This window comes from Euprymna scolopes, chromosome 26, assembly GCF_053919585.1.
Source record: "Euprymna scolopes isolate OS-2025 chromosome 26, ASM5391958v1, whole genome shotgun sequence".
Classification (NCBI taxonomy): domain Eukaryota; kingdom Metazoa; phylum Mollusca; class Cephalopoda; order Sepiida; family Sepiolidae; genus Euprymna; species Euprymna scolopes.
In genome coordinates, this window is record NC_136507.1 from 64,008,738 (window position 1) to 64,026,237 (window position 17,500).

Here is a 17,500-nt window from a genome sequence, read left to right on the forward strand (position 1 = left end):
GTTTTTAAAGTATTTTATAAGATGTGCACCCCGTTTGAAAATTCAAATATTTCAGATTTGCATTGGATTTGACCCATGCAGAGTTATTAGACATCATATAAACAAGATTCAAGATTCCTTGAATTTCAATTACTTGAGAATTTGCTCGACATATGAAGATTATATATATATATATATATATATATATATATATATATATATATATATATATATATATATATATATATATATATATTCAATTATTAAACTCCTTACAAGACAGTTAACAATTAGAATTATATAAACATAAAATAAAAGGCTCTACATAAATTGATCTACGTTTTAAGGATGTTAACCGTTTCGTCAGGGATTCCTATATATATATATATATATATATATATATATATATATGCGAAATGAACGATTAGGTATGTGTTTATTCGTACTGCAATTTCTAGATGGCATTGTTTTTGTTTTTTTAAATGAATCAAATTGTTATTAAAAAAATATTTGGTTTGAATGAAATGATCAGTTACTTCATTCTCTCTCAATTGGTTCTCTTCTACTCTTAAAAAAAAAAGAGAGTGAGAGAGAAAGATTACCCTTCCTTTTTACTACGACGCAGTAAATGGTATGAGCCCCTCCCTCCCAGCAATACTCTAGAGCAGGGGTCTCCAAATTACGACCCGCTGACAAGATCCTGCCTGCCAAGATCTTTAATCTGGCCAGCAAAGCTCTTATGGAAAACATAAAAAATATTCCGGAAATTTTTTTAATGGAAATGTGTGAAAATAGTGCTTTTTTTTTTGTTTTTGTTTTTAAAAAAAAAAAAAAAAAAAAGATTAAAAGGATGAGGTGTTGAAGCACCAGTTTCACTAAAAAGCAAAACTAATCAGCAAAATAGCATCAAACAAGTATGCTGCATCTTTTTTATCCTAACTCTCTGCTCGGCCCTCGTTTTCACTTGTCTTCTGCACCTGTGCATTGCATCCAAGACAGATTACACTGTTTTAAAAGCAGGTTTTGGGTTTACTTAAGAAAGTTAATAAACCATTGCAGTAGTACATTTGTGACGGAGCCTCTCTTACTCACTTTATGTCAAAAATGCACCAATTTCATGATTCTAAATCGAATACTAACAAATAACGAAAGAAGTAAAAGGATTTTCGAATGTTAATTTTCTTTACAGTAAATTCTGCACCGATTCAAACTTTGAAAATTAATGGTCAGTTAACTCTGTTTTATAGTCATTTATCCACTGTTTCTTGGTCGATTTAATTTTTATATTTTGGCCCACATAGCCCTAAAAAGTGAGCAGTATGTTCAAAAACTTTGGCTACGCCTGCTCTAGAGAAATTCTTTGGTGCAACCATCTGAACTCTATCTCCCCATTTCAGTATTTTTTTTTAATGTAATTATTTTCTAATTCTTTTAAATAATCCAATTAAATGTGTTTCTTTTCTTTTTTCTATTTTTCAGGTGAGTATATTTCCTGCTTCTCTGGTTCTGATCTTCACAGGTAAAAAAGAAGAGAAAAAAAAGTGGGACATGTTTTACTACAAACAACAAAGCGAAAAGTGGAAAAGAAACAAATATATAACAAATTAATGTGACGAAGGCAAGATAATTTACTCTTCTACCTACTTGATAATTTTTTTGTTTTAACTCATGTTAAACCCCTTTTTTAAAGTTAGAAACACAAATAGTGTCGAGTTGCTAAGTTGGAATGAGAACAAGATAGTGGGCATGAGATGGTCCTTTTTATAGACTTGATAATCGCTCAAAACTCGAAAATGAAGCAAAAATACTGATAAAAATCCACCCAGTAGCTGTCACAATGAAAATTATTGTGTAAATTTATATCCGTATTTTGTTTCATTTTAAAGGTTTGAGCCAGTATCGAGACTGAAGATGGCATCCTTATTTCTGCCATCGTCTAATCATTCTAAGTAAGCGTTACTTGTGTTTCAAACTTAAAAAAAAGACAAGAAAATAGTCACACACTATTTGAAGACACTTATTTTGAATAGAAATTTGAAAATTTTGAAAACTTTAAGTGTCAGGAAAATGATAAAATCATTTTTATGTCCTTTTGTAGATGCTGTAAGTCCAATATTTCGCTAAAAATAGCCTCATCAGTGTAGTTAGTCAGTCCGTAGTTTTTTGGGGTTTTTTTTTTGTTTTTTTTTTCCTTCATTTTGCTGTTATAGAGGAAGTGAGTCCTGGAGAAGAAAAAAAAAAAAAAAAAAATACGGACTGACTAACTACCCTCATGAGGCTATTTTTAGCGAAATACATCAACATCACAAAAGTACATAAAAATGATTTTATCATTTTCCTGACACTTAAAGTTTTAAAAATTTTCAAATTTATATTTAAAAAAAAAACGCTTTAAAATAAGTTAAAACAGAAAAAAAATTTTATCCGGGTAGCAAGAAGAGTAATTTATCTTGCCTTTAGTAACATTTATTTGTTACATATTCTTTTTTTGTTTTACAACTTTTTTTGTTTGTTGTCCATAGTAAAACGTGCCCGAAAAACATTTTCTATTTACACCCCCCCCCCGAACACACGCACACATGCACGCTTATTTCTATCTCCGCTTATTTTTGAACTTTCAGAACTAAGTTGAACGGGATTACCCGGCATCTCCCGAGATCCTAACTTCTGTTAACTACCTGGTCACAGAAAAATTAATTAGAGGTTATTGTAGTTTGCTTTAAGCATTCTTTAGCGTGTATATAAAGGATATATATATATATATATATATATATATAGTGAGTGTGTGTGTGTATATGAGGATACTTCTCAACCTATATACTCAACGAATTTTTGAACAACAGGCGTAAAATTTGGCATATAGGGTATTCAGACATGTAATAAACTTTTTAATCTGTTTTCATACGAAAAACAACTGATAAGGTGTCAAACTTAGAAAAATTGGTATTTTGGGATCATCAGATTTTTATCTGTTTGTCAACTGTATTATGGGGTTTAAAAACACTTTTTAAAGATCGTGACAAGCTGGTCTAATAGCTATCGTACATGACTCACTGTTTTTAGGTTTTGGTTTCCATCTCAGCTCGAGTATTTGTTTTTTTACTTACAAAAAGTGAACTGTTTAGAAAACATAATACTCGCAGGGATATGTCTCAGTTTCTTTCCATTTCTTTTTTTTTTTAATTAATTTTTATTAAAGGAATTTAACAGTACACTTAATACTGGACAACGCCGGGCACATCTTCTCGTGTATATATATATATATATATATATATATATATATATATATATATATATAGTAAGGTGATTGATAATTTAAAATTCAAATTAAAAATCTGTCTCATAAGAAGGAACACAACAAAGTCAATAATTTGTACGATCGTTTCGGAAACGAAGTTTTAATTGCGATAGACATTATGTCATGGACAATAATTTTGACATATAGTTTTTTTTTTTAACATATAGTTTTTTTTCGAACATATAGTTTTTTTTCAAAAAAAAATATATGTTCAAAATTATTGTCTATGACTTAATGTCTATCGCAATAAAAACATCGTTTCCGAAACGATCGTACAAATTGTTGTGTTCCTTCTTATGAAACAGATTTTTAATTTTGATTTTAATTTTAAATTATCAATCACCTTACTAAATATTAAAGTAGCTTTAGGATATTTGCCTATCGAGTTTATAATATATCTGCATTACAACGAGCACTGTTCTTTTCTTGTATTTTAATTACATTAGTAATTTTACTATTACATTAAAATACACTCTGCTCTTTAGGCTACTGTTCTAACCCCCTTTAAATATATATATATAATATAAAGCTGTGTGTGTGTCTGGTCACGAATAGGCTCCTATATGGTTGACTATTTTAAAAAACTGATTACATATAATGATAGAAGATGTATCGAGACACAGGAATGGATAGGTTTGATCTGGCAGAACGGTGGTTCATTAAAATTGTGGGGTCTGCGTACGCGCCTGGTCCACAAAGTATGGAAATTAAAAAAAAAAAAAACGTTTACAAGTGTTTTTGATATAGATGTACATAAGAATACTTTGATAAGTATGTTTTAACTTAAATAGGAATGGTATAATAAAATTGTGGGGTCTGCGTTCGCGCCTGGCCTCCATAGAATGGAAATAGGCACAAACTTTAATAAAGACTTTTCATATCTATCTACATAAGTATACTTTGATAATTATGTTTCAGTTTGAAAAAATATGGTGTAATAAAATTATGGGGTGTTTGTTCGCACCTGACCTCCATGGAATGGAAATATGTAACAAAGTTTAACAAAGTTTTTTAACGTAGATCCACAGAATATTGTGATAAGTGTTTCAGTGTGAACAGGTATGGTATAATAAATTATGGGGTTTATCTATTTTATTTTTACTTTCATCATATTTTGCTTTGGTTTTGATACCCCCAAATTCGAAGCTATCTCTTTACAACCCTTCCTTTTCATAACCTATCATACTTTCATAAATCAGAGTCTATTTCTGTAGGCTGTATTTGAACCCAGTCAACGACGGGTACTTTTGCTAGTATATATATATATATATATATATATATATATATATATATATATATATATTTTTTTTTTTACAAAGGCATCACCACATTATCAAGGCCCAGAGGCCACTCAAGGATAAGGGTTAAAGAGTGTACAGTAGAAATTGGTCAATATAGTAATCATTAGTAATGAAAATTTGGTAAATTTAATAACTTATATGGAACGGCTCATCAAGAACTTATTTACTTTAGACTTGAACACAACCATATTGTAGTCAGCCGGAAAGCAGGAAAACGGAAGACAATTCCACAGGCGTGCAGTTCTAAGAAAGAAGCTTTGTTCATGGAATCTACGTTTAGGTTTAGGCACAGATAAAGAGTGGGGGAAATTATTGATAGTGTTTACAGCTAGACGAGTGTATCTTGTGAAAGTTTGGCGAGGGGGGACCATAGATTGAAGCTCAGTTGAACACTTTCCATGAAAATAACGATACATCAGAGACAAACTCGCAACATCTCTTCTGTGAGATAGAGGTTGCAAGGAGGAGAAAAGGACATCTCCTACGAGGCTACGAAGTCTATTTTGAACTCAATCAAGGCAGGACAAGTCCTTTCTAGCAGCTCCTGCCCAGATGTGGCAACAGTATTCCATCCTTGGACACAATGCAAAAATGTAATGGATTGACATAAACTAAAGCTAATAAAGATATATAATAGTGGAACGAGTTCTGCAGATTCACCTTTTATTAATACACTAGCGGGGGTATCCGGCGTTGTCCAGGTATAGTGAGGTATGTATATGGGGCGGGGTATTATGACAATAATAAAAGGGAAAATAAAAAATAAATGAACAAAAATATGTTAAAAGTCTTAAAACTTCTTAAAAAATATAAAAACAGAACCAAAAAAAAAAAAAACAGCGAATGTGATGGAAAAATAAAAAGGGGAAATACAGAATAAGCGAACGGAAAAAAATGGCATAAATAACTCTGTTAAAATATTAAAACACTAAAAATCGGAAAAAAAAATCATTTATATTAGTGCGAACATGCAACCTTAAAATAACGATGTTGTCACGTTGACAATTGCTCCACAATGGCGTCAGCAAAGTAACAGCGTTTTTATCTATGCAAACAAATTCAATAAAAAACGTTTTTCGCGCATGTGTGTTTGGCTAAACTGTCATGAAGGAACGATTTTTTGCTACCCTCCTTCATTGCAAATGACTATTTCTACAGGAAATAATTGACCATTTTTTTTTTCTAATTCTCACATATTATACAACTGAGACATCGCCCTTTCAGACGGTACTGGTTTCAACCCAGTCCGATGCCACTGAGAAAAGTTTTAGGCAGACATAACATCAACACACGCGTGTTCAACACACGCGTGTTCAACACACGCGTGTTATGCGACTTAATAGTTTTATAGCACACACACACACACACACACACACACACGCACGAAAACAAACACAAACGTACTCAAGCAAAAAAAAAAACAAACACACACGCATATGCACGTGTATGTGTGTAAACATAAGCACATGCATGCAGAAGTTTATGCAGCCTATCAGCGTTTTTTTTAATGCATAAATACATGTGTAATGTGTTGTCGGTGTGTTTAATAGGATAACTAATAAGCTAGAAGGTTTCTCTTTTGTATCTATGTAATAGGAAGAGGCCATATTGAAATGTAAGTAAGCATTCGCTTTTGCGGCTGATACCGTTAATCTAGAATGTAGGAATGCTTACAGTTCAAATAATCGAAAACCAGTGTATACTGAAAAGCAGACATCATTAATTCTGTAGATGAAAAGTGGTAAGAGTATGCAATGTGTATGAATTCAGTAGCCAGTTAATGATGGCGTAGATACAGGAAAGTATGGAAAAGTATAAATTCAGGCGGTGAAGAATGGGGTCGTAGGAGAACTTATGGAATAGGGGTTAAAATTGGAACTACTTCCTCTGTAGGTTATGACAATGATGATGATGTCGTTCCTAAGAATAAATGTAATGTTTTAATATTACAAATTAATGTGCCTAGGTTGGTTGTTTTTGTTTTACGGCATATCAACCTTTTTCAGGTTATTTAATGCCGAATCTAGTTATTTTGAGGAACAATTTTTAATGGAGTATATTTTTTTTAAGTCAGATTCTATTTAACCCATAGTTGGGACACTAACAGGTACTACCACTCCGGGTCAGAGTGGACCTGGGAGCAATGGCAATTAAAGGGTGGCTCCACACACCTTAAGGCCCGCAAGGTGGGGCCTCACCATCGGATATAGTTTTAGATCATATCCAGGACCAATGTCTCTAGGATGTCATTCTATAGTAAAATAAGGTAACGGCTAATAGTGTAAGCATAATAAATTTTAATGTGCTATCTGTTGTTGTAAACCTATGGTGTTTTGGTCCAGAGGGGAAAAAAACTGCGCCTCTTGTATTATATATATATATATATATATATATATATATATATATATATATATATATATATATATATAGGGAATATATACATATTTAAAAAAAATACTTTTAACATTACGTTGTATTCTTACTTGCATCACTATGGTCAGAGGATGTGTTAATGTTCTGCCAACAAATGAAGTTGATGGCAACTTATTTAACATGCCGGACTTGTAGCGTTTGGATAAAAACATTTCTGAGGAGGAAAAAGCTTTCCTTGTAACTTTTCTTCCAAATTTTTTTTTATGTTTTTATAAAACAAAAAAATAACTTTTCATACACCAGAAATATTTCTATCTTGAAAAAAAAAGAAAACTCAAAAAAAAACTTCAAAACTTAAAAAGAAAACATTTTTTTCCTTAAATTATGTTGAGAAAAAAAATCTTTTAAAAATAAACTAAAAAAGGGTTTTGTCTAACAACTTCTCCTGAAAAAAAAAAAGCACACACAAAAAAAATTTTTCTTATGAATTTTCTTGAAAAGAAATTTTTAACTTCATTTTTAATTTATTTAGAAGAAAAAAAAATATTACTTCATTAAACTAGTGGCAGGATCATGTGATGATTTTATTTATTATATTTCCATATTTGTTTTATCACTGTAATTCATATTAGATGTCTGTTATCTTATATAGCATTTTAAAAATTGAGGAATGATGCTTGGCAGGTGAACCTAATCCAACTTTGTAGAAATCGTGGGTTGTATAATGCATTGGTTTTCTGTCCTAAGACTAGTTAACGTCACAAGAGGCCATCTAAATGGTTTTGTAATCCTCAAAATGACGATTTGAAAGAGTTAGGCCAGGAGAATATGCAAGATGGGGCAAGGTTTCTCAACAAAATTCTGCTAAATATCTTTTGTCAGTAGTGCTATGTGAGGACGAGCATTATCATGATGGAAGATGATTCCCTTTTTGTTGACCCAAGAGAGTCATTTTCTGGTCAACATGAATGAAAACATTGCAGAAAAATGATGCTTTAATAGTCTGAAATAAAGTTATAAATTAATCTTAATGATATCTTTAAATAATAAGTAGAGCTAGGGCAACAGCATATTCTTTTCATTGTTTTGACTCTCGAGTGTGTATCCGTTGATATCTTATATGCTTTTATATAGAGTGATGTGGTTCTCGGTTGATTAACTGTCTCTATGTCGAATATATACTCGAGAGTCAAAACAATGATAAGAATATGCTGTTGTCATAGCCCTAATCATGAGCAAAATTTATTTCCTAGAACTGCCCGTCTGTAGAACACAATGCCAAGAAGCTGCTTCCCAGCTGACTGTCACAGGATCATTTTCAAGTCCAATGTAAACAAGTTCTTGTTAAGCCGTGCTCTTAAATACTCAGATTGAGTCAAATTTCCACCATTACTGATCATCAGGATGTCGTCTCACCAGCCAGCTGACACTTATTAACCCTTATCCTCGAATGACTTATAGGACTTGATAAGTAATGGACTGTCTATAATAATTATAATTAAATTTAATAGCATAAAAATACGAAGGTGAAGGCCTTTGAGACATTGCGATCCGGTAGTGGACGTCATAAAACTGTAAAATTAAATATCGTCTGCCTAGTGCAATTCACATTCAAACGTTACTTTTATATTAACCTTTTCAAAAGTATATGATAATTTCAAACAATTTTACTCAGTTAATGCAAGAAACACATGACGCCATACATCAATTAAACTTTAAAAAAAAATCGATTTTCTTTAACAGAATATTTTCTTCATTGTTTTGACTCTCGAGTATATATCCGTTGATATCTTATATGATTTTATGTAGAGTGATGTAGTTCTCGGTTGATTAACTCTAACTGTGTCTGATATATGCTCGAGAGTAAAGAAACAACAATAAGAATATTCTGTTGTCATATCCCTAGTGATAATAATATGCATGAAATAAATTACAATGGTCTAAAATACCCATTCTACAAACCGGCAAAAACTTTTGCAGTGACCTGATACAAATATAAGTGTTTATGATTGTAAGAGAACAATGTAATCGTTAGTTACAGGTGTGGCGACTGGTTTGTAATGTATACTGGAAACGGCCCGGCTATGCTCGTACTACTGTTACACTCCCTAAGGCTATCATTGTCGTTGTTGATTTGCTAATTAGGAGAGTTCATTTTATAACGAAGGGTGTGAATGCTTTCTCTACAACAGCAACCACAGTCAACAAATAAAAATTATTTTCTTGTTCTTAATTTCACAACCAATTGAATTTTTATGACATCAATTAGGAATAATCAATCGATTAGGGATTTTGATCTGATTGATTAAATTGTTAATGGAAATAATTCTTTATTAATTTTTAGAAAAGATGGTTTTATTATTTTATTATTGGAATCCTTTGATATGAGTAATTTGTATATTTGTTTTGTTTGTTTGTTTGTTTGTTTGTTTATTTATTTGTTTGTTTATTTATTTGTTTGTTTGTTTGTTTATTTGTTTGTTTGTTTGTTTATTTATTTGTTTGTTTGTTTATTTATTTTTTTATTTGTTTGTTTGTTTGTTTATTTATTTGTTTGTTGATTTATTTGTTTGTTTATTTATTTGTTTATTTATTTGTTTGTTTATTTATTTGTTTGTTGATTTATTTGTTTGTTTATTTATTTGTTTATTTATTTATTTGTTTATTTGTTTATTTATTTGTTTGTTTATTTATTTGTTTATTTATTTATTTGTTTATTTATTTGTTTGTTTGTTTATTTATATATATGCGGACTGTTATTCTTATCTTCACAGTTGTTTCGAAACGTTTCGATAAACTATTCTTCTGGCCTTCATCAGGTGGTTAACCGTGATGGTATAAGAATGCTAAGCCTCTTAACTGTATCTTCAGTAATTACTGCCTTCCATAGTTTTTGTTTCACCACGTTTTGACCAACTCGTCCTCTGGCCTTTCTCAGGTGGTTAACCACAACGCTGTAGGAATGCTGAGTCTCTTAACTTTATCCTCAGTAATTATGGCCTTCTATAGTTGAAACAACAACTATGAAGATGAGGATAACAGTTTGTAAATAAACAAATAAATAAATATACAAATTACTCATCTCAAAGGATTCCAATAATAAAATATTATATCATTCGGATCTGATGATAGAAGACCAAATAAGAATGAAAAACTTGGATTACCCGTGGCGCAGTGGGTATAGGTGTTGAATCTCTACAGTTCCAGACAGGATTAGTTGACCAAAACGTGGTGAGACGACAACAACTATGGAAGGCAGTACCTATTTACAATGTCTTCCGACGGGACAGAGTTAGACACCAGGGTCGTTTTTTTTTTTTTTTTAACGTGAAGAAAAGGTACAAAAATTAAAAATTGTCTCAGTCGTGAAGGATTTATCCTCCACTGAAAGAGAAGAAGAACTGGAACTGCAGCATCTGAAGATCCCAGTCAACCACCTGATGAAGGTCAAAAGAATATTGGCCGAAACGTCGCGAAACAACAGCTATGAAAATGAGGATAACAGTCCACAAAGAAAGAAATAAAAGATGTTTTTTATGGGCTGACTGTGTGACCCTTAATAAAACAATGATTAGGCTAACCTTTTGGCCAATCGACATGATTCTTAAAGAAACATGGGCAGATAACTGCACTGATCAATCTATGTAGATCTTATAAATTCCAATACTGTCACGTTTAAAAAATTAACGGAAATAAAGATTTGTACTTTCTTCTTTTTTTTTTTTTAATTTCTTTATTAATTTTGAGAAAAGATGGTTTTTGTGATATTTTTTTTTATTATTCAAGCTAGAAACAGATTATTTTGGGCACCAATTCAGAATGAGCAATTTGAAATTCGAAGCTGGTGAATGGCTTTGATGTTTACTATCTCCCCCCATTCAGATGGGTAGGAGGGGGGAGACTATTTTGTCTAATTATTGGAATCGACGCCCCCCCCTGCTCCTCTCTTCCAATCATTCCTACTTAACAATATTCTCATTTTTTTTCTCTTAATTTGTTTTTGATTAAGTATGTGTTTCGTTAATGCTTCATTTCAATATTGATAAAATTATGACCACTTCTTGCGTGTATGTGTTTCTCGCCTCTACGTGACTTTTAAATTATCATTTTTTTTTTTTCATGGTTCTGATCTAGAATTCCCTCCTATATTAAAAACAGAAATGCAGAAAAAGTCTGTATGAGGTGCATACTCGTGATGAAACGAAAAATATCATACTACAAAAAGCATGTAAATTAGCTGTTGATGACTAGATTTCAACAGCTAAAGAGACAGACGGCGGTTTTTGTCGGAAAAGAAGACGCATAACAAGCAACAGAATACCCCCTTCAAATCTCGCAAGTTATTTTAATAATTCTAAAAATATTTAAATTGCTTTCATGTTTTTATTTTGTTTGCAAATCATAAGCTAAGATAATAAGTTTTTTTAAATCGACCAGTAGCTATTTAAATAAAAGTTTTACTTATTTAGCTTACAATTCGTAATATGATGTGGCCTGTTGTACATAGCATCTATTAGCGTTCAGAATGTGTACACTGACGACGAGTTCACATGTTCAGTGCAAACTGGTGTACAAGTAACAGTTTCTCCTACAACAGAGAGAGAGGGGGGGGAGAGAGAGAGAGGGGGGAGAGAGAGTCTGTTATGTTTTAAGGACATATTTTCAGATTATTGCCGAATCCAATAATTTTGGAACAAATGTGTTTTTTATTTATACTTCAAGTTCTTTATAGCTTCAAATATTTATTCATCGTGTTTGGTTTGGTTGTTTTGTAGAGGAAAAGTGTGTTTGCCTTTGTAGAATATGATTGAATTTTGCAAAGGAAAAGGGGCAAAAAACAATAACGTTAATGTTTGGTGCATTTTAGACCAGGAAGTCAATATCTTCAGATCGCCTAATGTGGTAACACCAGAGAGAGAGAGAGAGAGAGAGAGAGAGAGAGAGAGAGAGAGAGAGAGGGAGAGAGGGAGAGGGAGAGAGAGATTGTAATATAAAGTAGAAAGAGAAATGAAGGCGTTGAGTGCATACGGATTTGCTGATAATTTTAAAGCCAGTTCAAATGACCTTTGATACATTTAAATCCATCTAAATGCCTTTCAAATTTCGAAGGTTCACAAAAGTATTTCATTTTTCTTTCCACTATTAACTAAATATTAAAATAGTTGACTTGCTTACAAACCTGAAATGCATTATGGTGGATTTCGGTTCGTAATTAAATATATATTTTTTTTAAGTAGGATTTTTATAAAAAGTTATTTTTGTTATTTTATTCTGTAGAGTTTAGAATTTAATCAATCAAGTGTACCTATTTACTATGCCTCCCCACGGGACAGAGTTAGACACCAGGGTCGTTTTTTTTAACGTGGAGAAAAGGTACAAAAATAATAAAAAAATTGTTTCAGTCCTGAAGGACTGATCCTCCACCGAAAGAGAACAAGAAATGGAAGTGCAGCATCCGAAGAACAGATACTACACTTTGATCTTGACCAAAAAGGCCAATAAATCAAATGTAAATGATAATAGTTCTTGTCCAGAATTCATCCAATATTTAAAAAAAAAAAAAAGAAAGATTTGTATGATATACATACACGTGACGATTTTCAAAAACATAATGCTACTGTACTATAACTGTGACAAGTTACATCAGCTTATGATTTGCAACCAAAATAAGTAAAAACATGAAAGCAATCACAAGATAATGGCGTCTACTCTGGGGCACTGCTGCGCCGCTGCGGCTGCTGTGGCTATACAGTCTAAGTTGGAGTTGCTTCTCCAGATGCAGGCTGGGGCGAGTGATACGGAGATCTAGGTTTGCCCAGTTACCAGGGTCCCCCTCTTGGCATTGCCGACAAAGTTTGACAGAAAGGCAAACGAATACAGTCGGAGTCAGTACATCTACAGAAGCTGCTGGAAATGTGTTGCAGTGCTTCACCATCTTCTTATCTGGATTCCAAACCAATGTTTACTCGTTTAGCCCTTGCCTTTCTCAAGGCATCTGAAAGACAGTCGAACTATTTCCAATTTTAACGAAATTGCAGATCCTCGTTATAGTTATGGTTGTATGAAAATGAAAACAAAATCCTTAAGTTATTCTTCTTGAAAAGATTTGGATGAAAGCAATATCAAATATTAGAATTATTAGAATGACATGTAAGATGGAGGTGGAGCGTATTCTACGATCCCTATTACTTGTTTTTTTGTACTCTTTTCTTTTTTTCTTTTTTTTTGTGTACGGCATAATCACGTTGACACACCGGTTCCCACTGGATCACCGAAGTTAAGCAATGTTGAACCTGGTCCATACTAAATGGGCGACTATTTGGGGTTTTCAAGATGCTGTATGTGCTCTCCGCTTATCTCGGCATTGCTTCCAGTCCTTCTGGACTTCTCCTTGCCACTAGACTCAATCAGTGCCGATTCAGGAGAGGTGTGGTCGGGAATTGCGCAACCCTTGCCTCACAATTACACACGCAACTCTGCCCCTACAGGGGGTATCCTTTGTCTTTCGAGACTGAATGGAGGCCTCGTTGTACTCTTTTTTTTTTTTTTTAATAAAAAATCACCTTCCTGTCTCTCTAAATTAACTGTTGACATCTAATTGTTACAGCTAATTTACATTATCTTTGTAATATGACATATACATGTTACAGAAACTTTGTGTGGATGACATTGTGTTAGCTACATAATGCCGTGACTTGCTACAAAGTTTTTCTATATCTCTTGGAGAAATATCAAAGTCATTGCCTTTTAACCTATTCTGGCCAACATTAACGAGTGTGCTCACCTGTGTGGAAGTGCAGAAAACTCGTTCCACACATGTAGGTAGGGATCTTACCTGCTTTTTTGGGCTGCTCTTTCTTAAGCCATCAGACGTGTATGTAATGCATGCATGTATATGTATGTGTATGCGTGCATGTGTGTGTGTGCATGTGTGTATGTAATGCATTGTGTGTGCGTGCTGGATGTGTGTATGCAATGCATGTGTGTGTGTGTGTGTGTGTGCAATGCATATGTGTATGCAATGTATGTATGTGTGTGTAATGTGTGTGTATATATATATATATATATATATATATATATATGTATATATATATATGTGTGTGTGTGTGCAGTCATTATTATAAGAATACACTAAATGGCTTCCACCTGTATGCACCCGAATACGTGGTCGCTAAAAACGTGAAAGCTAGGATCTCAAATCTTCATTAGTTGAACAATTGGATGATCATGTTGTGTCATAAATTTAAGAACAGAGAATATTGATTTCTTTTCTCTTAATATGTTTGTATTTGTAATAGTTTGATTCTGTGATATGGCAAATCTTTTATGGCTTTCTTAGACGCGCACAGCAAGATTTTTATTCCCAAATAATTCCATACATAGAATTATCTCTTAAAGTACACTAAGCCCCTGTGAATATAGGAAATGGTTTCCATTTTCTCAAAAACACACACCCAGGAAATGTTCAGATATAATAACCAAATCGTTATAAAAATGAATATGTTTCTCTTTCTTTCGGATTTTTCGTTTTCATCTTCTTTATTTTGTCATTTTCCTTTTTGTCGTCGTCCTTTTTGTCTTCGTTTTTGTGTCTTCTTTTTATTTTTATTTTATCGTTTTCCACTTTCGTCATCGTCCTTTTTCTCTTCCATTTCGGCTTTCTTTTCGCCAATTTCCATTTCATCATTTCTTTTTCCCTTTCGTCTTTTTCCTTTCGTCTTTTTCCTTTTCGTCTTTTTCCCCTGCGTCTTTTTCCCTGTCGTCTTTTTCCCTTTCGTCTTTTTCCTTTTCGTCTTTTTCCCCTGCGTCTTTTTCCCCTGAGTCTTTTTCCCCTGCGTCTTTTTCCCTTTCGTCTTTTTCCTTTTCGTCTTTTTCCTTTTCGTCTTTTTTCCCTGCGGCCCTGCGTCTTTTTCCCTTTCGTCTTTTTCCCCTGCGTCTTTTTCCCTTTCGTCTTTTTCCTCTGCGTATTTTTCCTTTTCGTCTTTTTCCCTTTCGTCATTTTTTTTTTCTTTTTGTCTTTTTCCCTTTCGTCTTTTTCTTCTTTTCGTCTCCCCCCCCCCCCAGTGCAAAAGAGAAAAATAAGTGATAGAACATAAAAGCTGGAAGGAACAAACTTGACCCTTCATTCCAAATAGCTTGACCCTGACACTCTCTGAGCCTCTGTGTATGAGAAAAATATTGTGTATATGGGAAGGGGACTGCTGATAAAGGAGTGTCTCTCATTACTCACGACTCTCTTTCCTGTACCTAATAACTCTGACATTATATATATATATATATATATATATATATATATATATATATATATATATATATATATATTACTCCCTACACCCATTAACCCTACAGAAAATTAAGGGGTGACCTCCAACCTGTAGTGGAATGGGGGACATAAATGGACGGTAACATTTAATGCTGCTACAACTAAGCTTATTTCTTATTACAAGAAACCTTCTCAACCACTAACAGTCATGACTAATAATAGGCTACCTGAAAGTTCTTTGTTCAAACTCCTTGGCTTAACATGGAACAAATACATTGAAGACATTGCCAAGGCTGCTACAAAGATGGGCTCTTTCTACCGTGTTAGAAAATTACTCATACCTTAAGAGTATTCTGTATCTCTACAAAGCCATAATTTCCCCATGCATGGAGTATTTTTGCCACATCTGGGATGGTACATCTATCACTAGTCTCTCGCTCTTCGACAGGGTTCAAAAAAGAGTCTTCAACCGAACAGTTGCTGCAACCAAACTCCAACCCCTGTCCCATCGCTGGAATGTTGCATCCCTGTGCTTTTTTTTACAAGTATTTTAATGGAATATACTCTGATGAACTGATAGCACATAAATTATTCCGACTAACCCGACAAGCAGCAAAATTCCACCCTTCACTTTAAAGATCCAGAAAGCCTTTTATTCTAATAGTTTCTTCCTTCAGACTCCTATTTCAAGAAATTGACAATAACAACAAACCTTTTCTTGGCACAAAATCACTTCCAGAGGTTGAAATGCGGTTAGACAAAACAAACTCACTCAACCCCTAGAACTGTTAGACTTTGGACTTTCCTTCCAGTTTCCCTGACTGTACTGACATGCAGAAGTTCAAAGGTTATGTGAACAGACATCTCGCTGCTCAACTCCCTACATAGTGTCCCTGTAGAATTACACATCCCTTCATATGACTTAACTGAACGTCAATATTTTGCAAGAAACACTATGACTTGACGGATCAATCATTTGTCTTGAAATAAATTCTTTGAATCAGGAAAATATGAGTTTGCAAAACCAGTGAAATTAAAATAATGGTAAGACGAAATTTAAAATTAGTCTCTTTTATCTGCTGGCCTCTTTATTTATTCTCCTCTTTAGTAACGAGTTAATTTACTACTCTTATTGCTGTCTTTCTTCGTCAATATAGAAACAGAGGTGACAATTCGCTACATAATTTCACATGATTCATTACTAGGGCTATGACAACAGCATATTCTTTTCATTGTTTTTGTATATATCCGACATAGTTAGACACAGTTAATCAACCGAGAACCACATCACTCTATATAAAAGAATATATGATATCAACAGATACATACTCGAGGGTAAAAACAATGGAAAAAACATATGCTGTTGTCATAACCCATGATCACCCACAGGCAAAACAACAACAACAAAAACAGACAGTGTTTCATGGAGTCTAAGTGACAGCAAGTCACCACAGATTACCAGTGCTCTCCACATTTTTTGGTTACTATTCCAAATCATTTTGCATTCTCGTTGCAGCCATATACCATTAAGTTATGATTGATAATATCTGTTAATTTTCGCTGGAATTTGAGTAACAATATGATTCCTGTACTCTCCGTGTCCTTTCAATGGAGGTCTGTATGGTGCTCTTCCTTCTTGGGCTTTTCATTCTTTCTGACACTTTATCAATATTTTGTGTGGTGACACAAGATGTTCCTTTTTCAACAGAGGGAATGGAGATTTGAATGTAATATAATTTTTCTTAGATACTACCTGCATCAATTTTTGGCTGCCAAAAGACTGCGTCCTTTAAAACCCTCCTCCCTTACACGTGCACACATACGTATATCCAGATTCATACGCTATTCATTTAACTGAAAATTGCACACTATCCTGTGCACTCTATGTGCATGTTGGATGAGTGCACCTCCTGTGCAGTGTACACAATAATTTCATTATTATTATTATTTGTATTCATTAGGAGTTCTCGCACAGGCCAGCATCCTCATCACTAGGTCTAAGACAACAGCATATTCTTTTCATTGCTTTGACTCTCGAGTGTGCATCCGTTGATATCTTATATGTTTTTATATAGAGTGATGTGGTTCTCGGTTGATTAACTGTGTCGGATATATACTCGAGAGTCAAAACAATGGAAAGTCTATTCCGTTGTCATAGCCCTAGTGATTACTCATTGCTAATAGCCGTTGGTAAATCTCCCCAGATTTCTAGTACTCTCCACCTCTTTCGATAACCTTTGCAAATGAATTGCATTATTGCAACAGTCGCTTACCATTAACTTCTCA

At 33.4% G+C, this 17,500-nt stretch overlaps 1 protein-coding gene and 1 pseudogene across 24 annotated transcripts in view; one reads left to right on the forward strand and one right to left on the reverse strand.

Annotated features, from left to right (window-relative positions):
* Positions 1 to 17,500, forward strand: part of LOC145248122 (disabled homolog 2-interacting protein-like) — a 1,344,959-nt gene that overhangs the window by 1,001,738 nt on the left and 325,721 nt on the right. The gene's annotated exons all lie outside the window — the stretch shown is intronic.
* On the reverse strand, positions 12,232 to 12,458 carry LOC145248511 (U2 spliceosomal RNA; annotated as a pseudogene).